We start from the raw sequence: 6,000 nt of genomic DNA, 5'->3' as shown, positions 1-6,000 counted from the left end.
AGAGAGAGAGAAAGAAAGAGAGAAAGAAAGAAAGAGAGAGAGAAAGAGAGAGAGAAAGAAAGAAAGAGAGAAAGAAAGAGAGAGAGAAAGAAAGAAAGAGAGAGAGAAAGAAAGAGAGAGAGAAAGAAAGAGGAAAGAAAGAAAGAAAGAAAGAAAGAAAGAAAGAAAGAAAGAAAGAGAGAAAGAAAGAGAGAGAGACAGAAAGAAAGGTGATGAGTGATGAGTGAGTGAAATGTCATCATCTGAGCCTGGCTTGAGCGTCCGCATAGACGACATCCAGCCCCGGCCTGTAAGCTCCCAGCGCTCCTCTACTCCGAGGAGCTTCCCTTTTTGTCTTTCAGCTCCCACTCCTGAGGCCACACCCTGCGCCTCATCATCACCCGAAACTGCTGCGCCTCTGAAGGCTTAGCTGTCACTAGCCCCCTCAGGACAGCCCGCTGTCCTCCCTGCCCTCCTGCCTAACTCTCACCGCATGGCGCACAGCGCATGCACACACGTGCTCATGTGCACACATGCGTGCGTGCACGCACATACACACATGTGTACAGGCGTGCACACATGCACAAGCACACAGAGGCGCTCATGCACTCATGCGCGCACACACACACAAGCCCGCCTCTGCCGCCTCCAGTTCTGTCACCTCCCCCTGGTCTTGCTTCTTTCCCTGCCAGGACTGACTGTCTGAACTTCCATCTCATTTGCACCCTTGTTCTCTCGCGCTCTTTATATATACTAGATACCAGTCCTTTTTGGTATATGTGTTGTGAATATTTTCTCCCAGTTTGAATTTTGCTTATTCATTTTCACTATGTTTCTTGATGATCAGAAGTTTCTAATTTTGATGACGTCTAACTTGTCAATTTTTCTTTTGTGATTACAGATTGTGTGTGTGTGTGTGTGTGTAGCCTAAGAAGACTACATTCTATCCCCCAAGTCACAAGATATTCTCCTGTGTTTCTTTTTTTAAAATTTTTTTTATTTTTATTTTTTTAAAGATTTTATTTATTTATTTGACAGACAGAGAGACAGCGAGAGAGGGAACACAAGCAGGGGGAGTGGGAGGGGGAGAAGCAGGCTCCCCGCGGAGCAGGGAGCCTGATGCGGGGCTCGATCCCAGGACCCTGAGATCATGACCTGAGCCGAAGGCAGTCGCTTAACCAACTGAGCCACCCAGTCGCCCCACCTGTGTTTCCTTTTTAAAGTCTTAATGGTTTAACTCTGATGTTTAGATCTATGATCTATTTTGAATTCATATTTTTTTGTATGGTGTGAAGTAGGACTCGAGGTCCATTTTCCCCCGTCTGGAGATCCAGTTGCTCCAACACCGTTTGTTGACAAGAATTACCTCTCCTCACTGGATTGCTTTGGTGCCATTGTTGAAAATCAGGTAATTACATATTAGGGTTTATTAGTGGGCTTTTTATTCTCTTCTATGATCTGTTTGCTGACTCTTACTCTAGAAGCTATCTTGATTACCATAGCTTTACGGTATGTCTTAAAATCGGTAGTGTAAGTCCTCTAACTTTTTTTTCCAAAAGTGTTTTGGAAAAAAACTTCGTATTTCTACACATTTTCAGCTTGTCAATTTCTACAAAAAAAAAAAAAAAGCTCACTGGGATTTTGATTAGAATTGCCTTGAATCTGGAGATTAATGTGATGAGAATGGACATCTTAACAATAAATCTCATCTTGAATTATTTATTTATCTCTCGCACCCTTCCCTAACCTGCTCTTACACTATCATGCCTGCCCCTGAAACTGGGAGGCACCCTGAATGTGGCCCTCTCCCTTAGCTTTAACAACAATCACAGGCCTGCCGATTTTTCTCCCTAAACGTATGCTGAATCCATTCTTACCTTTCCCTACTACTACTTTGCAGAATGCAGGCCTTCCTCCTCACTCACTTAGAGAATCGCAATCACTGTTTACCTAACTGCACTCTGCAAAGCTAGCTTGTGCAGCAGCCTCCGAGACGCTCTTTTGCGGATCCAATCATGCCACTCTGGCTCGAAGCTCATTAGCTCCAGGACGGAGTCCCAGCTGCCTTAACTTGAAATGCACCATGCTCCTGATCTAGCTCTTTCCCACCTTTTCAGCTGCCTTTCCTGATATCCCCTGTACCTTCCGCTTTCTGAAAACCTCCCCATCCCCCAAATGAGTTAGGGGACCCTCCTTGATGTGCCCATTATGCCCTGTACATAAGAAAGGGTATCTAATGTGGGGCACTTGTTCAAAAATTAAGAATTTCATGATGGTGACAGCAGAGTGTTAAGCCAAGTATAAAGCTTTTCTGAGCACAGGGCCCTGTGTAACTGCATGGGTCCTTTGCACATCTCGTACTTGTAACTGTGTCTGTTTCCTGTACAGCAGGAAGCCCTAGAGCTCTGGAAGGCCCAGGCAAGTCATCCAGAAAATGAGTTGCTTTTTCCTAAAATCAGTGGCTTTTGTCTTTTGGTATAATCTGATCATTTTAAATGCTCTTCGAAGGCAGAACATTGTATTTAGTATTGTAGTCCAGTTACTCGGTCCTCAAAATTAAGTCAACGAATACCTATGCATAAGACCCACTGAGATCAGAACATTGTGAGCTCTGACGGAATGAATTTGCTTGTGGCCACAGTGTCAGCCAGCAATCCATCATAAGGAGAGGTCGTGATAGGATTTCAGGCACAGAAATCACCCGTTGGTATTCTGTAAGTATAATTAGCCTGTGTTCATTCCCCATACATTAAACACTCCAAATATCCCCTTCCAAATAGGCTGGAAATGCATGCACATTCGTATTTGCTATTCTTTATACAAAATGTAAGTGATTGAGGAGGAAATGTCTACTGAGGTAGCATCTCACTGTCTGGGGCTGGTTGTGGGTTGATGACTGTGGTCTGGTTTGGGGCACGGTCCTAGTGAAGGTGTTTGCGGTCAAGTGTAAGAAGTCTTCCAGTCTGTTTTACTGCTCAGCTGCCCCGGTTTGACTTCTCCCTCTCCGGGATTCCTTAGCAGTGTGGGCTATGCCCTATGCAGGCTTTTATTCCTAACACGCACAAGGCCTGGCAGCAGGGCCAATAAATGTTTGGCTGATGAATGCGTGAGAAGGGGGAGGGAGAAAGGGGAAAGAAACAGGGGCAGACTTCAGGGCAGGATTCTATTATCTTGTGGAAATAAGATAACTTCCTTCCCACCCCCATCACCTAAATCCGACAAGCAAACAAAACAAACTGACTTAATCTAAAGTCCAGCTTAGCTTTGTTCTTAGTGTAGGTAATGTATTATTCTGGTTCACTGAAGACCATTAAATGCCCGTATTAATAATATTAATGAAAACAATAATAAATTTATATCAATAATGTTTATGAAATGTTATTTTTTTAATAATATGCATATAGCTTTAATCACTTTTTAATTTGGTTATTCATTTATTTATTCATTCAACAGACATTGAGTGCCTATTATGTGTCATAACTAGGGAATAAATTTCCATGATCAAACATTCTATAGTGTATTTTACCATTGGACATTTGTGGATTTAAACATAAAAAAAAACTGGGCGCCTGGGTGGCTCAGTTGGTTAAGCTCTGACTCTTGTTTTCAGCTCAGGTCATGATCTCCTGGGTTGTAGGATTGAGCACCATGTGGGGCTCCACACTCAGCAAGCAGTTTGCTTGGGATTCTCTTTCTTCTTCTCCCTCTGCCCCTCTCCCTGCTCTCTCTCTCTCTCAAAATTAATCAATCCTTAAAAAAATAATAAAAAAGTGAATCTTTCTAACAGTGAAAAAGTTAACTGTATATTCCTTTTTCTTTCCTATCCAAGCCACATGAAATGGCCAAAAGGCATAACATTAGGTCATATAAAAATAAAGAGCAGCACCAATGTGCATATGCATCCTTGAAAATGGAACCATTATCTAGTATACCCTCTGAAATCTGTATGCCAATTCAGCTCATGGAGAAAGTAATAGATACGACTAATTTTGGTATCATAATGTCATCTACAGAGCATTTTCTTATGTTTAATTTCACTTGAAACCTGCCTCCTAGAAGCTTACGACCTAAAGCAGACATATTGACAAATGTCTGAACTGTGCCTGGCATGCGGTAATAACTCAATAAATACTTGTGGAACAAATGTATGAGTGAGTATGGTTATAGTACATGTGATCAAGGGTAAAGAAGGATTAAGATAATACAAAAATACAAAAAATTTACAGTAAGTCCTGAAGGCATTTCAATTTAATTCAAACGTCGTGTTTACACATAGTAGCAGATGAATACAGTTTGGTGTGCTTAACCAAACTGAATTTGTCAAATCCTGGCTGTATGCTAGGACTCTATTGCATGGAGGGAGGAGTGACTGTCTTTCCCTCAGCTGGACAGACAGCTTGTGCTGGATGGTGGTATTGATGGCAGTGATGAGGACTATCCAGGTGTGGTCAGCAGTGATCGAAAATGACCCGATGACCCTCACCTCTCCGTGATTCCTTCCCCTGTGCATATGATTGGATATTATCTTATGTTACACTGCAGAAGAGATTTTTGCAGGTGCGATTAAGGTTATTAATCAGTTGATCTTGCAATAGGACCTAACTTACTCACACAAGCCCTTTAGAAGAAGAGTTTTCTCTGTTGGACACAGAGGAGGAGATCAGAGAGACCCACTCTGAGTGGCCTGAAAGAATGCAAGCGTCTATATCATGAGCTGCCAATGGGGGTCATGGGGGATGGACCTGAGACCAGCCTCTGGGAGCTCAGAGTGGCTCCCAGCTGACAGCCAGCAAGGAAAACAAGGGATCTCAGTCCTTCAACTGCAGAAGAATGAATTCTGCTGACAAGAATGAGCTTGGAAGCTGATTTTTTCCCCAGAGCCTCCAGACCAGAACTCAGGCTGGCCACCACCTTTGTTTCTGCCTTAATCTAAGTCCAGCCATTCCATGCCAGACTTCTGACCTACAGAACTGTGGAGCCAATGTTTATGTGGTTTTAAGACACTCAGTTTGTGGTAGTTTGTTATAGAGCAAGAGAAAACTAATGGCATTTTTAAGATAGGGAAATTTGCTCCACGGGTTATGGGCAAACCTGAGTGATGATGCAGAGAAGCAGGGAGATGGGCAAGCGTGGGATCCCGGGCTCCCGGGTGGGGAAGGCCTCGGCTAGGAGGAGGAGGGGGCTGCTTGCTGTCACTCAGGCAGGGTCTGCATCCTGTCTCTCTCATGCAACCTGGGGCAAATTTGTTTTTCTTTTAAAACTTTCAAACCTACAGAAAAGTTGAAAAAACAGTATTTTCAACATCTCACATACCCCTTTACATAAATGGAACAATTATTAACATCTTTTGTAATATTGGAAAATTAATCCTGCCTCCTCCATAGGTCTCAGTGAAGCTTAAAGAGAGGAGACTTGTATAAAGCATTAAATTAGAATGCTTACCGTCCGCGCAGTGAAGTTGGTAATTTTATTCTTATTAATTCCGGCAACATACACTTAGCAGCATCTACACAGGGCGAGACACTTCCAACTCATCAGAAATCTGATGTTCTATCTTGCAGTTTAGGAATCTATGGAGATGTGGATTAGTAAATAAAAAATTACAAATTCTTCAACCTTAAGTAATGATCATTCAGGTAAGGGGAAAAGAAATCTCACTCTCAGTATTGGCTTAGCTTATTTTTTAAAAAACATTTTACTCTGAAATAATTTTAGATGTACAGAAAAGTTGTAAATACACCAAAGAGCGTTCCCATATGCCTTTCATCCGGCTCTCTCTACTCTTACCATCTTCCACAACCATGGCATATTTATCAAAACTAAGAAGTTAACACTCGTGCAATACTATTAACTAAGCTACTGATTTTCTTCAGATTTTCTGAATTCTTCCCTTAATGTCCTCTTTCTGTTCCAGGATCCAACACAGGACACTGCATTGCAGCTAGGACTTACTTTTTTTTTTTAAATGTTTGACTTGAAGATATATAAATATAAACCCAGCTATAAGTTTATTGTGGTTTT

Source organism: Neomonachus schauinslandi, chromosome 10 (assembly GCF_002201575.2).
Source record: "Neomonachus schauinslandi chromosome 10, ASM220157v2, whole genome shotgun sequence".
Taxonomy (NCBI): Eukaryota; Metazoa; Chordata; class Mammalia; order Carnivora; family Phocidae; genus Neomonachus; species Neomonachus schauinslandi.
The sequence above is the reverse complement of the archived record's forward strand: the minus strand, read 5'-3'. Positions refer to the sequence as shown.